At 42.7% G+C, this 19,985-nt stretch overlaps 1 long non-coding RNA gene across 1 annotated transcript; it reads left to right on the plus strand.

The window, feature by feature from the left end:
* Positions 1-9,388: 9,388 nt before the first annotated feature.
* On the plus strand, positions 9,389-12,174 carry LOC113611771 (uncharacterized). Its single transcript, XR_003429583.1, has 4 exons — positions 9,389-9,498; positions 10,469-10,538; positions 11,006-11,425; positions 11,641-12,174. It is a non-coding gene; the product is annotated as an uncharacterized LOC113611771 (long non-coding RNA).
* The last annotated feature ends 7,811 nt before the right edge of the window (positions 12,175-19,985 follow it).

The following is a 19,985-nucleotide window of genomic DNA, read 5'->3' on the forward strand; positions in this document are numbered from 1 at the left end:
AAGTTCAATTGATTTGAAGTATTTTCGTATTAGCAAAAGAAATGGATTACATTTGTCAATGATAAAAGGGAAATGTTGGGTTCTTTTGTTATAAATTTTGTAATGACCGTAAAAATAATTTCTAATCCATGATAACTAATAAGAATCTGAAGATCATTCCATCAAGTGGTCAGTTAACTAATTCACTGGCTATTCTTAGCATCATTCATGGTGGAATAATCAGATATCTTTCCTGATCTGCTGAAATACGAAGTAGTATCACCTGTGATGTAATCTAGCCAGACGTATTTAACCTGAATCTCTCAGGACTTAAGATGTAAATTCCAGTTTCTAGGAAATGCAGGAGATAGAGGGACATTATAAATGACACCAGGGGAAGTAATTAAATTAGGGATTATGCTTCCATTTATTGGGTCATAGTGTTTTTCATTAAAATTTTTAATGTTCTCTGTTAAGGTCCTGTACCTTTTTTTGTAAGATTTATTCTAAAGACTTTCTATTCTTTATTAAGATTATTTTAAAACGTACCTGGCTTAAAAGTAAATTTTCTGTTTGTTGGAGTAAGAAAATTAAGATTCAGATTCCTGCAACTTTGTTGCTGAGGTTAAATGCAATTAAGATGCAAAATGCTGTAACATTTGCTTCCAGTAATGGTAGACTAGGTAATTCAGACCAACTCTCCTACTGAAGAAATTTTTCGCATCTGGGTGAAATACAAAACATATCTTAAAAATATTAAAGCACCGGATGGCCCTAGAGATTGTCATACTGAGTGAAGTAAGTCAGACAAAGACAAATATCATATGATATCGCTTATATGTGGAATCTAAAAAAATGGTACAAATGAACCTATTTACAAAACAGAAATAGAGTCACAGATGCAGAAAACAAACTTATGGTTACCCAGGGGGAAAGTGTGGGGGAGAGGGGGGATAAACTGGGAGGTTGGGATTGACATACACACACCACTATACATAAAATAGATAACTAATAAGAACCTACTATGTAGCATGGGGAACTCTACTCAATACTTTGTAATGGCCTATATGAGAAAAGAACCTAAAATGAGTGGCTATATGTATATGTGTATGTATAACTGATTCACTGTTGTACACCTGAAGCTAAAAACACTGTAAATCAACTATACTCCATTAAAAATTAAAAAAATCTCTGCCTAACCTAGAAGTTTTGTAATTTTAGCTCCCACAGGTAAGGATATGTACATAATTTGTAGATGGTGTGAAATAAAGAGTTTAAGACTTTTTTGTTTTTCATATGCATTCCCAATTGTTTCAGCACAGTCTACTAAAAAGATTATCTTCCCCCCCCCCAGAAAAATAGAATAAAATAAAATAGATAATAAGAACATACTGTATGGCACAGGGAACTCTACTCACTTCTCCATAATGACCTATATGGGAATAGAATCTAAAAAAGAGGGGACATATGTATCTGTATAACTGATTCACTTTGCTGTACAGCAGAAACTAACAACATTGGGAATCATCTATACTCCAATAAAAATTAAAAAATGTTAAAGCACCAAGAGATCATGAGAAATCATCAGATCAAGAACTGAGAGAGAGTGGAAATTCAGAGAGGTGAGGTTAGCCCTCAGGACCATTTTTGTCCTGGGAGCATTTGCCCATCTGAAAGATATGGCTAAGACACTTAGTCATGTTTTTGGTCGCTTCACAGGGCTAGAGGAACAAAAGATGGAGTTCAGGACCCATCAAGAATAGAGACCCTAATAAACCACCACTGCCTACCACCACCACTACCATTCGCACAGTCAGCTGCACTCGAGGAATAAAGATGAAGACAAATAACCAGCCCTTGGGAGTTCCCTGGTGGCCTAGAGGTTAGGATTCCGGGCTTTCACTGCTGTGGCGTGGGTTCAACCCCTGGTTGGGGAACAGATCCTGCAAGCTGCGGGGCGTGGCCAAAAATAAATAAATAAATAACCAGTCCTTAATGAACAGTGTCCTGCTGTGAACAGATGACCCAGTAAAAACTCAAGCCCCGAACTTGGATTAAGGTGATCACAGATTGCTGGTGCCCCCAGGTGGCTGGCAAAAGCAATAAAAGAAACCTTGTTTGGAGGAAGATAACATGATTCTAGACTTGCACTCCGATCACTACATTACGTTGTGTTAAGACTCCATCTTAGCAGGCTGGAGAGAGACTCTCCTGCTGGCCTTGAAGAATCAAACTGCCAGGTTGTGAACTGCCTGTGGACAGGACCACATGGCAGGGAACTGCAGGCAGCTTCTAGGACCTGAAGACAGACTCTAGCTGACAACCAGGGCCCTCAGTTATACAGCTGAAAGAAAATTTATTTGTCCAGCAAATAGGGGATGGATTTTCCCCAGTCAAGCCTCTGATGAAACCAAGGCCTCAGCTAATACCTGAACTGTAGCCGGGTGAGACCCTGAAACAGAAAACCCTATTAAGCTGTGTCCCAGCCTCTAACCCACAGAAACTGTGAGAAAAGAAATGTGTACTGTTTTAACCATCTACACTTGTGATAATTTGTTATACTGTGATAGAAAACTGTTACAGCAAGGATCCCTACCATTTCCATGCAGCATGATTTTTCCTGATTCACCCACTGTGGGTTCCCTTTCAGGGGGTCCAATCCAATTTCCCACTTTGGTGCAGGCTTTAGACTTGGTTTCCTGACCTCATACAAGGCCTTCAGACCCAATCTTCAGGTCACAAAAAATTGGTGGCTATTCCCAGAGCAAACCTTAGCTTGAGGTCTCACTCAACTCTCTCTTTCTGATCTTTGAGGATTTCCAACATCTAGTTCAGCCATGCATTTTTTTTAATAAATTTATTTTATTTTTATTCATTTTTAATTTTGGCTATGTTGGGTCTTCGTTGCTGTACACGGGCTTTCTATAGTTGCAGTGAGTGGGGGATACTGTTCGTTGCAGTGCACGGTCTTTTCATTGTGGTGGCTTCTCTTGTTGCGGACCACAGGCACTAGGCGCATGGGCTTCAGTAGTTGTGGTGCTCAGGCTCAGTAGTTGTGGCACACAGGCTTAGTTGCTCCACAGCATGTGGGATCTTCCTGGACCAGGGATCGAACCCATGTCCCTTGCATTGGCAGGCGGATTCTTAACCACTGCGCCACCAGGGAAGTCCCCAGCCATGCATTTTTAAATTATGGTGTTTCAAATGTTTTATCCAGGATTTGCTGGTGTTCTTTAACGAGAGGATCTCTTTAAAAGATCTAATCTGCTGTAGGTCTAGGGATTTCCATTCACTCTTTAACCCACTGAAGTCTGACTCCCCACCACTACTACACCCCAAGCTGCTTTAGCAAAAGAGATCAGGATCTCTTCATTTCCAAATTCAATCAACTCTTTCCAGTCCTCATCTTACTCAGCCTCTCTCTCAGCAGCACCTGGCACTGTTGGCCACAGCTATTCCTTCCTTCTTTTCCTCCCTGGCTTCTAGTAGCATATGTGTGCTATTACTGCTGTCACTGTTTCCTTGTAATTTCCTTAGCTGACTCCACTTTTTCTGCCTTCCTGTTAAATAGTGGTATTCCTCAGAGTTCTAGGAATGTTTTATTCTCATTCTACAAACTGTACCTGGATGATCTTATCCATCCCCATGGCTTCTATTGATACTATCACGTGTATGCTGACGGCTTCCTAATCTGTACCTCACATCTATTAGGCAGGGTAGGTTAGGTTAAGTGAGGTAAGAATCTATCCCAAAATCTCAGTAGTGTAACATGAAAAAGTTTATTTCTTGCTCACACAGAATCCACTGCAGGTCCAGGTGACCCTCCAGAGAAACTATCCTCCATACGGTGACTCAGTGATTCAGCTTTAGAGCTTGCAACCTCACCTTCTCATCACAAAATCTCCATAATCACCCTGAAGGGGAAGGGGTCAGAGGAGGTCTTCCTTAAGCAATTAAATGCTTCAACTAAAAGGGAAATACATCACTTTCATTCATAGACCATTAGCCAGAGCTTATCACATGGCACTACTAAACCACAAATGAGGCTCGGAGGCCAGGAGGAGAGGAGCTCTGGTTAGGGTTGAGAACTAGTACTCCCTACCACACAAATCTAGATCTCTTTCATGAGCCCCCAACATCCCTCTCGACATCTCTACCTGAATGCTCCGTAGGCATCCTAGACTCAATGTGTCCAAAAGTAAACTCATTATATATGCCCAATCCTACACCCCCCTTCTGTATTCTCACCATCAGCTGGTGATCCAAGGCAGAAACCTGGGAGTTATCTTGAGCTCCTCTCTCCCCCTTACCTTCCTCTCACAACTGAAAAAAGACTAGATTCATCATCTTTTTGCCCTACCTCCTCTTCCCCACAGCCTGCGCCTCTAATCAGATCATCCCTGTTTCTCACCTAGAACTCTGCCATACTAAAGGACTCCCTGCCCAGTCTCTGTCCCACTGCCCCTCACCAGTCCCTCCTACACTCTGTTGCCCAAACCCAAATGTAATCATGTTATACCCTTCAGCACTGTCTCCATTGCCTCTAAGGTGAGATTTGTTTAGGGTCCTCCAGCATGTGAGCTTGTCCTTCCTCTACAGGCTTTCTCTTTCCATTCCCCATCCCCACCCACCCTCATTCCCTGTAGCACCAGTGACGGTGAAATACTTGCATTTCCCTGAACATCACAAACATGAGAAAGCATGTGTTTGCTCAGGCTGTTCCTCTGCCTGGAATATGCTTCCTTCCTCTGTCTGCCTACAAAATGTGATTCATCTTTCAAGATGCAACTCAAACATCATTTTTTCTATGATGATTTTCTTGACACCCACCCTCCTTTTTTTTTTTTTTTTTAAGAGAGAAGGCTTGAATTTTTTTTTTTTTTTAAAGAAGGTCTTGGGGGTAGGAGTTTATTAATTAATTAATTAATTTTTGCTGTGTTGGGTCTTCGTTTCTGTGCAAGGGCTTTCTCTAGTTGTGGCAAGTGGGGGCCACTCTTCATCGCGGTGCACGGGCCTCTCACTGTCGCGGCCTCTCTTGCTACGGAGCATAAGCTCCAGAGGCGCAGGCTCAGTAGTTGTGGCTCACGGGCCTAGTTGCTCCGCGGCATGTGAGATCCTCCCGGACCAGGGCTCGAACCCATGTCCCCTGCATTAGCAGGCAGATTCTCAACGACTGCGCCACCAGGGAAGCCCCACTCTCCCTCCTTATTGTGCAACCTGAGCCCTTTCTCTTTGAGTCCCACTCCATCCTGTATGTCTGACACAGCATCTACAACATTTCATTACACTTACTCCCGAACTTAACAGTATGTTTGGGCCATAGTAGGTGCTCAGTAAATGTCTGATTAATTAATCCTCACTCTAGGTCTGGAACTACGCTGTTTCCTTCTCTGGCTGCTCTTCCTCCTTCTGCCCTTTGGAGATATCTCTGATCATAGTCTTCGACTTTTTATCCTCCCTTGTTTTTTCTACCACGCTCCTAAACATCTCTCAAGTTCATTTACATTTCTTTGTCTCTCCACTGCTACCTACCACCCTAGTCCAAGTTACTATTATCCCTCAACTGGATCGCTGTAATAATCTCTTAACCAGTCTTGTCATATCTATTCTGGCTCCCTTCCAATTTATTCTCACCCCCCCCACCCCCAGTTTTCGTGATTGTTTAGAAAGCAAGTCTGATCACATCACCCTTGTTTAAATACCTTCAGTGCAGATAAGCCCACCTCTCTTGTCATAAAGACAAAAGCTCTCAGGGAACTGGCCCCTGCCTGGTTCTTAAACTTAATCCCCATCACACTCCATACCCACCCCCAGCACCCCAGCATCACCTCACACACTTCCTTGCTCTTTCACGCTAGCCTTTTCTTCGGGGGGCACGGGGGGGCACTTCCTGCCCTCCTTTCTTGCACAGAGCTTTTGAATTTCAATGTTCTCTTCCCTTTGATCGTTACTACCACCACCAGCACCACCCACCCCCATCTTGGCCTAGTGGAACTCCAGCTCACAAAAGATTTTGGCTTATTCTCTTCCAGGAAGCTGTCCCTCGTTCCCTGTATCATAGGCATATACAACCAGGGATCCTGCACAAAAGGCTGTTTTTTTGCCCACCATTATGTCCTCAGAACTTAGAACTCAGTACATGGCACATAGTAAACATTCAGTAAGCAATTTTGGAGTGAATGAACAAATGAATTCTCTTGGCCACTGAGATTCAAACACTTGGAGTAATCATGGACTCATTCTGCTATTTCATTCCCTGTATCCAGGTCCCAAGTCTTAGAACTTCCAATCTTATTATACCTGTGGATGCCTCCCCATTCCTGATGCTCCCGCCCTTATTAAATACCTGAGATATTGCCATACTCCTCCAGCTTATTTCCTTGTCTCTTTCTTTACCCACAGTTTATCTTATTTGATGTGATATAATCTTCCTTAAAGGCCATGTTTATCATATTATACCCCAATTCAAACACCTTTAGTTGTTTGTCATTAATGCTTAAAATATATTTTTTGCTTGGATTCAAAGACCTCCACAATATGTCTCAAATCTATCTATGCAACTATTTTCTATGTCTCACCCTTTACCAAGGCCCCACTCTTGAACCATGCTGATATCCCAGAAATCCATCACTCAATGCCCAGCAACCAATCCTGGGCTTGGGCATTTCCTCACGCAGTCCCTTTCTTCTCCCCCATCCACCCTCCAGGTCTCCCTGCACACAGTCCTGCCTGATTCTACCAGCTCTGCCAGCCCTTCCCTTCTTCCAGGCCTGCGAGTTGCTCTGCCCTCGGCCTGAAGCTGTCTTCCCCAGGAGGTTCTTTGCCCGGCCAGCTCGTTCTCATCCTCTGGTTCTCAGGGTAAATATCACTCCTTGGACAGGCCTTCCCTGGTCATCCATTTTATCTAAAGATGTTCTCCCATCATTTACTCTCCGGCATGGCCCTTTGCTTCTTTCCTTCATGGCCCGTAACACATCCGTGATTAATCTGTTGTTTTCTTGTTTGTCGTTGCTCTTCTCAATTAGACGGTAGGCCCCATGAGGAGCTTTTCTGCCTTCGCTCTGAAATACCCACAGCACTTAGCCCACTGCATGGCCCATTTATTTAATGAGCATATTTATTAATATTATTTTATCGATAAATGTTTACAAGGTAAATGATTCGCCTTCCCTTTGAAGAGATCTCCATGATCTTAAAACACTTAAAAGTCTGTCCAGCCCTCACTAAACTCTTAACACCGTTTGCGCTTTGTTTTTCTTTATCAAGAGCATTTCCCTGGCTAGAATAAATGGGACTATGACATACTTGATGACAATGATAATGTCACACCACTGTGACCCCTACTATATCTGGCATGGTGGTCACATATTCAATAAATACTTAATTAGAAATAAACTTATCTCCCTGTGTTCTGGCATTCATGTGTCAAAAGATATAAAAGCAGCTCTCTGCTTATGGAATTAAAAAAAATACAGTGTTGGCCACAAAGAGGATGTCTGCCCTGGAGTTTAGACAAGATCTTTGTGACACACAGCTTGGTGTAGCAGTGCCAGTGGCAGTGGCAGTAATCACTATTTCATCATTCTGAAAAATAGGGGTGGTAACAGAAGCAGCAGGTGAAAAGTTCAGTCTTAGACAATGACATCTTAGGACCAGACTTTTTCTTAAAAGGTAAACATGTTTACTCCATGCTTTTAATCTAGACGAAATAATCACCAAAAGAAAATGCTACCTAATTTATAGTGGTTTCTGTAACTTTTTTCTTTTTAACTTTATTTGATGGGGGAAGGGTTGCATTTGAATGGCTGAATTTAGTTGGTAGATTTTATGACAGTCAGTAAGGTTCACCAATGCTGGACAAAATATGAAAAAGTATACATATATAGCACTGTTTCTATTTTAACTTATACTTCTATCAAATGTTTGGAGTGTCGTTTTCAAAGGGAATGTGTTTCCTGCTTTTTTTGGCCTGGATCTGTAAGTAACTATTTCCCTGTGGCATCATGTGATGGTTTTGTCTTTCAGGGTGGGGGACCGAGCTTTTGTTTCAGATGGCTGTGCTAACATTTCTTTGGGATGGTTGCAAATTCAGAGCCACTCATGGGAAGGTTAAGATTTTATGGAAACCTATGATCCTCCCCTCTTCCACCTCCCCAGTGATATGGTCTAGTAAAAGTTCATAGGATATGTTTATACTATGTTTAGTGTAAACATGTATTTCAATATTTTTAAAATACTATATACATATTTTACAGTGCTCTACAAAGAACACCGTTGACTTTTATATTAGAAAAGGAACAAAAAGTGCTAGAAAAATTGTTGCCACTGTTGATTCTGCCATGGATGACGGACTTTCTATTCTTATGGCTCAGAATTCTCATCAAATTTCCCTGTTGACACCTTTCTTGTTATCTTAGATTACATGCTCTTAAAAAGTTTGTTTGATTGTAAGGCACTTGATAATGTTGCTGTTGCTGTTCTAACTGGTACATGGCAATGAGGTGTCCTCCTCCCAATCCTCTCTATGTCCAAGGACTTAGAAACTGATTCACTTTGGAGAGCTGAGCAATTAAACACAAATGATCAATGGCATTTATTGTCTAACTAAATTACCTTAAAATACGGTAGATATAGCAGAGCCAAAAAGTCTTATCATGGGTTTGCCTAAGTATAAAGTAAAATTGTGGGCTCCTAAAATTTTTTGTTATTTGATTTTGTTTAAATAAAAGTGGGAATAATTTTTATCAACAAACAGGAAACTGGAAACGCAAGCTATAGTACATAGCTATAACAGAAAGACCTATCACCACTAAAAGGCTTAAAGAAATTTTCAGTAAGATAGGAAAATGTTTATGGTAAAAATCATAGTAAAAAAAACAAAACAAAACAAGGAGATATGAAAAAGTATCTCAACTAGCTTTTTAAAAATGCATGAAGTACAACACAAAGGAAATACACTAAAATATTAACGATAGGTAGTGGAAGTTTGAGTGATTTTACTTTTCTGCTTTTAGGTACTTAATACTTTTTAGTATAAATAAATGAGGGAAATACAGAAAGCTGAACGTAATAGAACTATAGCTTAGATAAGGGCATTTTCACACTCGAAAATATAATGTGTGAACAAAATAGAAGTGTCTGATGCAGCCTAGAGGAAGGACCTTCAAGCACAAGTTAGTCGGTTTATCCAGCGCTGCCAGGGAAGAGTGAAGCAAATGCATCAGACCTAGATGGCACTCAGTGTTAAAATCAGCCATTCTGCTTCTATCATACTTCAGTTCGATGTTCATCAAGCAAAATTATGGTTTTAATTGGCTTTCTCATACATTTTGATAGAATGCACTGGTTATACCAACTTGTTTCTTATGTTATTCTAGTTCACACAGCAGTCTCCTGTGAGTTGGTTGGTGTGAGTCAGTTCTGGAGCAATCAGTCAATTCTTGGTGCCCTGATATGATCAAATTTATGAACCTGCAAAGCTGAGGACTGCCTGCTGAGCTACAGTACTCACACTGTAAAGTATGTGACCACTGATCTCACTAGAACACCCACCCACCACTTGCCTCTCTCCCACATTACGGCTCTAATTTTAAGATCACAGTCTCAGAATTGGCCACTCTGCTGCGTCTCCTTTCCAAGCTTTCTAAGAGGCACCTTTTTTAATTCTCAGGAGAAAGCAACATGGGAAGTAATATTTCCAAACTTGAACCAAACAATAGTAAGTCCAGGACAGAACCCACTACCTGCCTCACTGCTGAGTTAAAAGGGACAGGAATCACTAGAAACTGCTGAAGGGCTGTAATGAGACATTTCCGAAGTTGGAAAAATCAGATTTTACCATGATGCAGGGTCTAATGCCAAGAAGAGTGAAAAGGGGAGCAAGGAAGAATTATCTGATCCTCCAAATTTGAGGAAAGGGTATCTCTGTGCTCAATATTAGACCATCTGGGTAGTTTACGAGACTCTGGCTCCCTTCCTTAACTGCTATTCTACTTGTGGCATAAGTATTAGAAAAGCTCACTAAGGCTGCCTTTGGCTAGCCACTGTTAATAGCTTTCCTGAAAAACAAATGAACAAAAAAAGGCAGCTATTCCCAAGGTCAGATTCCCCAGGACTTTGGCAAATGCTAGTTCTGGGTTTCACTTTTGGTTCTTTACCCCCTGGCCTTGAAATTCTCTGCTTAAGTCCCAGGAAGCATTTGTCCCTAGGGTCTTATTAAAATCTTTAAGGGAGCACCCTGCAATGTCTTTATCAAAGGGACATATGGGGCTGCAGAAATACTAGGCTCTTCTTTCATTTGTGTAGCTGATTTTTGTTTAAATTCCTGATCTAGTTTTCAAGTTAAAGTACACAATGTTCTCTCCTTTTGAGGAGCTGTAGCCCTGTCGTTAGTCTCCACTGTTTGCTTGGATAAGGTGGGATATGTGGGTGCCCTAAAGGTGGAGAGAGACGTGGCAGATGCACTAATGCCCTTCGTGTTCTCTCAAAGACAGACAAAGCACCCACTCCACGGCAGCCCCGGCAGTGACCTCTGCACCCTGCTTCTCTGGCCACCCCGAGTAAGCAAGCATCCTCTCACCCGTTTCCTCTCATACCGCATGATATTTGACTTTGCGTTGAATGCTTTGCCTTATGGACTTGGGGAGGGAGGTCTGAGGAGAAGGGACCAGAAACAGAGGAGGAACTAAATCAGTTTTTTTACCTTCAGAGTGTGTTTCTTAACCTGGGGTCCCCCAAGCCTCGAGAGACTCATGAATTCCCTAAGCTTATAGATAAAATTTGCTCTGTGCAGTCCTGTGAACATTTTTAAGGGGGAAGAGAATCACAGCTTTTATTGAGCCCTCAAATGGATCTGGAACCCCAAAGCCAAAAGTTGAAAACCCGGGGGTGAGATTGAAAGTTAATTAACCACTGTGAAAGCTATTTCAGGGATTTACCCATAGGTGGGAAAGGTTACCCTCTGGTCTTTAGGAAAGGACTTCAAAAAGCCCAGCGGGTCATCTGCTCATTTTCTTTGCCACAACAGCAAAGAATATTTGGTCTTAACCTTTCTTGGCGGGGTTCTACTGACACTGCTGCTGATGGCCCTTATCTTCCTCATCATAAAGAGCTACAGAAAATGTAAGTCTCCAAGAGCTGCGACAGCCCTTCTTTTTCTGTCTCCGAGAATAGAGTTAGCTTTAAGGGGGAGTAAAATTTGCATAGCCCACCCTCTCTACGGACCGAGGACTCAAATCCCTTTACTTCTCTCCTGGCCACTCCAACCCTCCACCCCGCCCACTTCCAACACCTCCCCACCACCCCATCCCTTCACCCAAGATTGAAGAAAGCAGCTTCCAATTCCTCCAGGCCCCATTGGTGAGACTTGTCCCTCTTCTTCCTGGCACTTGTGGCAGGTCACTCCAGTCCCCGGGCCCTGGATCCCCTCTCAGTTCCTCCAGCCGAGGTAAGACGACCACGCTGTTTCCTGGATATGGAGGCCTGCTGCCAGGGGAATTTCCTTCTATCGACTAGAGTAGTGTTATTTCTCTGGACACTGGGCAAGTGATTCTTTGAAAGGCTCTTCTGATCTCTTTAAGTTGTTTCTAAATGTCACTTGCTTCTAAGAGACACCTTCCTCCAAATTGAACTCACTCATTCCTCCTCCTTCTTCCTGTGTAGTTTTCACCCCCAGAGGAAGCACTTACCTATGCCAGCATGACTTTCAAAATCTCGAAAGAAAAGAGCAATCACCTGACCGTGAACCATTCTGCAGACTCGGACTCGTTGTCTACGCTCAAATTAAAGTGACAAACTCACCTTGCCTTTCCAGTGAGGCGTGAGTCCCATTCCTCTCATCTCAGCTCCATTGTCTTCATACATCACTTTCCCTTTTAACAAATTTTGGACTACGACCTGGGTGAAACCACAGTCGGAATTGTCTGGGTGTGATTAGGCAATGCTGGCCAACAGTTTTGAAGACCAAGGGTCAGTCTTTTTCCTGGCCTGAGAAAAGATTGCTGGCCCTCCCACTTGGATGGACAGCGAGTTAGCCCCTTGAGGGCTGAGACGGCCTTCCTTGTCCCCTTCCAAGTGTGTGGTACAGAGCTCAGGGCACAAAGAGTATTCCCTCAGCATCATTGATCAACTTGGGACAAGTCAACCAAATGAACAATCTAGAGAGGATTACAAATAAAAGCAAACTCTCTGCAATGCTGGCTCCTTCTCCATCATTGGTGTGTCTTTCCCCATCACCTCCAGAGGTGCAGAGCTCATCCACAGCCAGAAAAGCCTAAGGAGGTGATGGTACTCTGGAACTAACTCAGGATCGATTGGGACACAGGTCTCAAACTCTATCACTAACTAGCTGCCTTCATTCATTGTGGCAAGTATGTTAAACTTTTGAAGCTTCTATTTCCTCATCTTGAAAACAGAACTAATAACACTTATCTCTTAATGTAAGAATAAATGAGATATCATATATGTAAGTACTCTGTACATCCCAGAGCTCTACACAAATACAAGGTCCCTATTGGCTAAAGCACTATTCAAATGTGGATATCCATCTCCTTTCTATAGCATATGATATATGCCTAACACTCTACGGGAACTAAAGATTAATCTAAATGTTAACCACCTCTGCCAAATCCCAATGAATAACCCCATAGACGATCCTAGTAAAAATATGAATAAGATTATTTTTTACTAGTAAGATTATTCTAACTCTCCTATGTGAACAATAAAAAAGAAAGCAAATCCAGGAAAATTCATAAAAATAAGCAAATAAAATATGGGAAGGCTGGCCTTAACAGCTAACTAAAAGTACTGTTTTCTTAAGAATGTCTAATTAAAACATGTTAATGGTTCATGAATAGATAAATAAAGGGTTAAAATAGCAAGACCAGAAATAGACCAAAAACACATGAGGAAGTTTAGAGTATGATGAAGATGGCATATCAAATCATTTGGGGGAAATTAGTTTATTCATAAATGGTGTTGAGACAATTAAGTAACCATGTAGATGAGAATAAGATCAGATCTATATCTGACTCCTTGTATCAAAATTCCAGATGTGTCAAAAAATTGTTTTAAAAATCATAAAAGTACTGGAAGAAAATATGGGAGGACTTTTAAAACAACAGAGTGGAGCATGACTTTGAATGCAGGACACCTGTTCAATAAACCAGAAAAGACTAATCAGCTTTACTTACAAAGTAACATTCAAAAGACAAATGAAATGTTGGGAAAATACTTGCAGAGCATCTTGTAGACAAAGGGCTGATCTCCTTAATCTATTAAGAGTTCCTATAAATCAACAGGGAAAAAAATCAACAACTCAATAGAAAAGAAAAAGGACAATGGATAATGTTGGGCTAGTCACAGAAAAGGAAATATAAATGCCATTAAACATATGAAGAGAAACTCAACTTTACTCATATTAAGAGAAATCATAATTAGAACTACAATTAGATGATATTTTTCATCAATAAGAGTGGCAAAATTCAAAAAGTTTGCTAACAAAACGTCTGGGCAAGATTGTGGGGAACTAAGACACACATATACTACTGGTGGGAGACTGAGTTGACACAACTACTGTGAAAGGCATTTTGGCAACAGCTAACAACATTTCCAATTCTATTTCTAAGAATGTATCCTACTTAAACATGTGGGGAGTCACCTATGTAATTTGAATTGCAGCATTCATCAAACTGACTAAAACTTAGTGAGTCTTGTTATACTCCAATCACTATTCTGAGCGCTTGGCGTGTGGTCATGGAATCCCCACAAAACACTAGGAGGTTACAGTTATTATTATTCTCATTTCAGATACAAAAATGGAGGCACAGAGAGGTCAAACAACTCGCCTGAGTTCACACTGTTACACACTATTACTGTTTGCACCTGTATTTGTATTTATTTAGTCTGTCTCTAAAAGAAAACACCACTAACTGATCTTAGTAATTGCCCCAGGGGAGAGGAACGTGATAACTGAGGGACTGAGGGGCAGGGATGGGAGGAGGCATGCTTTCCCTTAAAAACATGTTTGTAACTTTTGAAGTTCTTCATTGACCTTGTTGAGGATTTTCAGGGAGCCTGATACCTAGTGTTCACATTTCCCACCTGAATTCTAGACCAACTGAGAAACAAGAGGACTCAGGAGATGGAGAACAAAATAGGATCTTTATTACAAACATAGGAGAATATAAGCATAAACCATGGCTGCCGAGAAGTGGGCTTCAGAACCCTGAACTCCATGCACCACGGCGAGCCCCCGCCCCTCCCGGCAACCCAAACAGAGGCTCACCTGCCCACAGAAGCTGAAGAAGAGACCATGTGCTCTTTGAAAACTGCACACAAGAGATTTAAAAATGAAGAGGAAGGAGATGGGTTCAAGATGGCAGAGTAGAAGGACGTGCGCTCACTCCCTCTTGCGAGAGCACCTGAATCACAACTAACTGCTGGACAATCATAGGCAGGAAGACACTGGAACTCACGGGAAAAGATACCCCACATCCAAAGACAAAGGAGAAGCCACAGTGAGATGGTGGGAGGGGCGCAATCACAATAAAATCAAATCCCATAACCGCTCGGTGGGTGACTCACAACCTGGAGAACACTTATAACACAGAAGTCCACCCACTGGAGTGAAGGTTCTGAGCCCCACGTCAGGCTTCCCAACCTGGGGGTCCAGCAATGGGAGGAGGAATTCCCAGAGAATCGGGCTTTGAAGGCTGGCAGGATTTGATTGCAGGACTTTGACAGGACTGGGGGAAACAGAGACTCCGCTCTTGGAGGGCACACACGAAGTAGTGTGCACATCGGGACCCGGGGGGAAGGAGCAGTGACTTCATAGGAGTGACTCCATAGGAGACTTGCTGGTGTTGGAGGGTCTCCTGCAGAGGCAAGGGGTGGCTGTGGCTCAGGGTGGGGACAAGGACACTGGCAGCAAATGTTCTGGGGAGTGCTCCTAGGTGTGAGCCCTCCCAGAGTCCGTCATTATCGCCACCAAAGAGCCTGTGGCCTCCAGTGCTGGGTCGCCTCAGGCCAAACAACCAACAGGGAGAGAACTCAGACCGACCCATCAGCAGACTAAAGTTTTACTGAGCTCTGCCCACCAGAGCAACACCCAGCTCTACCCACCAACAGTCCCTCCCGTCAGGAAGCCTGCACAAGCCTCTTAGATAGCCTCATCCACCAGAGGGCAGACAGCAAAAGCAATACAATGGAGAAAAGACAGCCTCTTCAATAAGTGGTGCAAGGAAAACTGGACAGTACATGTAAAAGTATGAAATTAGAACACCCCTAACACCATACACAAAAATAAACTCAAAATGGACTAAAGACCTAAATGTAAGGCCAGACACTATCAAACTCTTAGAGGAAAACATGGGCAGAACACTCTATGACATAAATCACAGCAAGATCCTTTTTGACCCACCTCCTAGAGAAATGGAAATAAAAACAAAAATAAACAAATGGGACCTAGTGAAACTTAAAAGCTTTTGCACAGCAAAGGAAACCATAAACAAGACCAAAAGACAACCCTCAGAATGGGAGAAAATATTTGCAAATGAAGCAACAGACAAAGGACTAATCTCCAAAATTTACAAGCAGCTCATGCAGCTCAATAACAAAAAAACAAGGAATCCAATCCAAAAATGGGCAGAAGACCTAAATAGACATTTCTCCAAAGAAGATATACAGATTGCCAACAAACACACGAAAGAATGCTCAACATCATTAATCATTAGAGAAATGCAAATCAAAACTACAATGAGATATCATCTCACACCAGTCAGAATGGCCATCATCAAAAAATCTAGAAACAGTAAATGCTGGAGAGGGTGAGGAGAAAAGGGAACACTCTTGCACTGCTGGTGGGAATGTGAATTGATACAGCCACTATGGAGAACCGTATGGACGTTCCTTAAAAAACTAAAAATAGAATTACCATATGACCCAGCAATCCCACAACAGGGCATATATCCAGAGAAAAGCATAATTCAAAAAGCCACATGCACACCAATGTTCATTGCAGCACTATTTACAATAGCCAGGTCATGGGAGCAACCTAAATGCCTGTCAACAAACGAATGGATAAAGAAGATGTGGTACATATATACCCAATGCAATATTACTCAGCCATAAAAAGGAGTGAAATTGGGTCATTTGCAGAGACATGGATGGACCTAGAGACTGTCATACAGAGTGAAGTAAGTCAGAGAAGAACAAATATGGTACATTAACGCATATATGTGGAATCTAGAAAAATGGTACAGAGGAAGCAGTTTGCAAGGCAGAAGTAGAGACCCAGATATAGAGAACAAATGTACGGACACCAAGGGGGTAAAGCGCGGGGGCGGGGGGGGGGGGGTGAACTGGGGGATTGGGGATGACGTATATACACTAATATGTATAAAATAGATAACTAGTTAGAGCCTGATGTATAAAAAAATGAAATAAAATTCAAAAAAAAAAATGAAGAGGAAGGGCAGAGTAGGCACACCTGGTTCCTACCTCCAGACTCACTCATCAGACAGACCACTCCACCTCCGCTGGGGTGTCACTGAGGAGTGTCCCCGCAGTGGAGCTCAGTCCACGGGGAAGGAAGCTCCCTCCACGAATCTCTCTTAAAAAAACATAAGTAATATTTTTGAATACCAAGGTAAGGAAATTAAAGTGCAAAGAGAGGTGACATAATTTACCCAATGTCTCCCAGCTAGTAAGTGGCAGAACAAAATTTAAATCGAGTCCTCTCACTTCAAATTCCTTACATCTTGCCTCCACCCCAAGCTGTCCCAGAGTACGTATAGTGGCAGAGAAACTAGAAAGGTAAAGCCAGGGGATGTGTTCGAGAGAGCATGTTCACTCTGAGATGGAGCAGCTACTCCTGACAGCTGGATATGGAGGGGAAGACAGAGGAAGAGAGAGTTGATAAATGAGCCCCCATCACCACCCGCAGTGCAGTCAGCCACACAAGGTCAGCAGAGCGCCAGGAATGCCCTTCTCCCCTGGCTGGCTGTGGTGTGCATCCTTGGGTAGGACTCTCTCAGTTTCAGCTGAAACTCTGAGCTGACATCAAAACAATTCTACCAACATTGAAGCTAGAAGCCACATCAGCTTTCCAGTTCAGGGCCAGTACCTTATGAACAGCTGCAAGAGGAGATGTAAACATCGTCCTATGGCCACACAATACGTGAAATATCAGATTAATTGCTCTTCCCTCTGTTTTCTTGAAGCTTCCCAGTTTTAATAGCACAGGCTTGCATTTACAAAGTCTTGTTTTTTTGTCTCTTTATCATGAAAACTGGTGTGTGACTAGCCTTGCTGGAAGATGAAATGAGTAATTAAATAATTGACCACAGATTCAACAAGTCTTTGCTTGGTGTGGGAAGAAACATGGTTGTGGATGCTGGATCATGGAACCAGAGCAAACCTGTAGGATTCTCAGGGGAAATAGTTCTCCAGATAAGTAAGTGTAAATCTTCCAAGACGTCTATGGATGTCTTCATCTGTTGTGGAATATTGCTGTCTACTATCTTGCCTTGTGTAGTGGGATGTACAAGCCAACTTGTACATCCAGTGTACAAGGCCAGCCCAGACTGGATTGCTATTTGCAGAACTGGTGGGCTAGTGGCTTCTTTATGCAAATTCAATACATGGCCACAGGGGAAGGATTGGGGTTGTTTTGTGGCTGAGGCAAGAGACAGCACTTTTTTTTTAAAAAAACATCTTTATTGGAGTGTAATTGCTTTACAATGGTGTGTTAGTTTCTGCTGTATAACAAAGTGAATCAGCTATACATATACATATATCCCCATATCTCCTCCCTCTTGCATTTCCCTCCCACCCTCCCTATCTCACCTGTCTAGGTGGTCACAAAGCACTGAGCTGATCTCCCTGTGCTATACGGCTGCTTCCCACTAGCTATCTATTTTACATTTGGTAGTGTATATAAGTCCATGTCACTCTCTCACTTCGTCCCAGCTTACCCTTCTCCCTCCCCGTGTCCTCAAGTCCATGCTCTACATCTGTGTCTTTATTCCTGTCCTGCCCCTAGGTTATTCAGAACCATTTAAAAAAAAATTTTTTTAGATTCCATATATATGTGTTAGCATACGGTATTTGTTTTTCTCTTTCTGAGTTGCTTCACTCTGTATGACAGACTCTGGGTCCGTCCACCTCACTACAAATAACTCAATTTCGTTTCTTCTTATGGCTGAGTAATATTCCATTGTATATATGTGCCACATCTTCTTTATTCATTCATCTGTCTATGGACACTTAGGTTGCTTCCATGTCCTGACTATTGTAAATAGAGCTGCAATGAACATTGTGGTACATGACTCTTTTTGAATGATGGTTTTCTCAGGGTATATGGCCAGTAGTGGGATTGCTGGGTCATATGGTAGTTCTATTTGTAGTTTGTTAAGGAACCTCCATACTGTTCTCCATAGTGGCTGTATCAATTCACATTCCCACCAACAATGCAAGAGGGTTCCCTTTTCTCCACACCCTCTCCAGCATTTATTGTTTGTAGATTTTTTGATGATGGCCATTCTGACCGGTGTGAGGTGATACCTCATTGTAGTTTTGATTTGCATTTGAGAGACAGTGCTTTTGATGTTGCTTGATCTGAGACTCTGGGAGGGAGGGGGCCAGCTGTGTGGGAACACGGAGGATGGCAGCAATGGAGTGGCATCCACACTCCCTCCTCTCCCCATCAGGGTTCTGAGTAGCTTTGAGTTCCCTACCTATGGAGAGAGGGTTTAGGGTGGAAGCTGAAGGAACTGTGCTCATAAACGAGTGAGTGAGAGCCTGGACCTACACGTGCAGGGCATGTGCAGAACCCTGTCCCAGCCCTGCTCAGACCAGAGGGCAACTGAGTGTCCTGAGTGCAGAGACCGGCCAGCACCCTACCAGAAGAGACTGGAAGAGCAGGGTTTTTATGAGGGCAACAGAGGCAGTGGTGGGGAGCCGCCAGGGTCTGAAATAGCAGGAGAGACACTCTACGGGAAGAGAGGGTGCAGACATTCATGTAGGAGCTAAGAGTTTGGGTAATTCTGGCATTAATGACAGTATCACCTCACCTGCACCCACAACTGCTGATGCTCCCGTATTGATTTGTGTTTCCTGATGTGAATGAATATTTCTCTTAATTTATCACACCTTGGTTTCTCGCTGATCAGAAGCAGGTATGCATTCAGTCTAGTGGCAGTTTCCCATACAGGACAGTCTTCGAGCCAAGAGAACCTAAGAACCCCTGATTTAGCCTCTCTCCCTTTCTTTGGGTAGAACAGCATGTAATACCAATTCAGAAGTAAATTGGAATACTATACTTTAAAAGAAACTTTTCCAGAAATACTCTCCCAGTGATATCCTGAGAGAAGTTAGTCATACCTTGGAGTTCATTCAACACTGGGTCAGAAATTTATTGGCTAAGGAATACAACACAAGTGATCTCCTGGCCCTCTGACCAAGATCTGGCCCTTTTCTTCACCTCTGACAAGCCGAGCGCGTGAGAACTAAGATCTTGAGATGTTATCCGACCGTGGCCTTGCTTAGGCGTGGCCTAGCACAGCCCCTCTGGCTGCCACCGTTCTTACGTAACTGCAAATGATAGCTGGCAAGGTTAGAGGGGCCTTCGAATGCCTGAGATCAGAATCAGTCCCCAAGATGTGGGCCAGTTGTCATGGTGACTCTATTGTAGCATCATTTTATTTTTCAACTAAATAAAAGAAATCTTCAGATCCACCTGTTCAGTATGAGCCATTGCCTTTGGAGTCAGGACATGAGAGAGGGGCTTCAAAGAGTCGTCTACTTTGTTGGAAACAGAAAAGGAAAATTGAGTTGAGATTTGTTGCCTACTTCTGCTGGGTGTTTCTGCAGCAAAAGTGGCAAACTCTGTCATGGGTGCTCCATGGAGACCAAACACCGAAGTTTGTTTTCAGGGTGGAAATCAGACGTCATGCCTTTAAAGGTCATCCGTCAGTCAGCAGGAAAGCTTGGTGCGTGGGGCCTGTGTT

This window comes from Aethalodelphis obliquidens, unplaced genomic scaffold, assembly GCF_003676395.1.
Source record: "Aethalodelphis obliquidens isolate GAN/ISIS:26980383/991018 unplaced genomic scaffold, ASM367639v1 scaffold70, whole genome shotgun sequence".
In the NCBI taxonomy this organism is placed as follows: domain Eukaryota; kingdom Metazoa; phylum Chordata; class Mammalia; order Artiodactyla; family Delphinidae; genus Aethalodelphis; species Aethalodelphis obliquidens.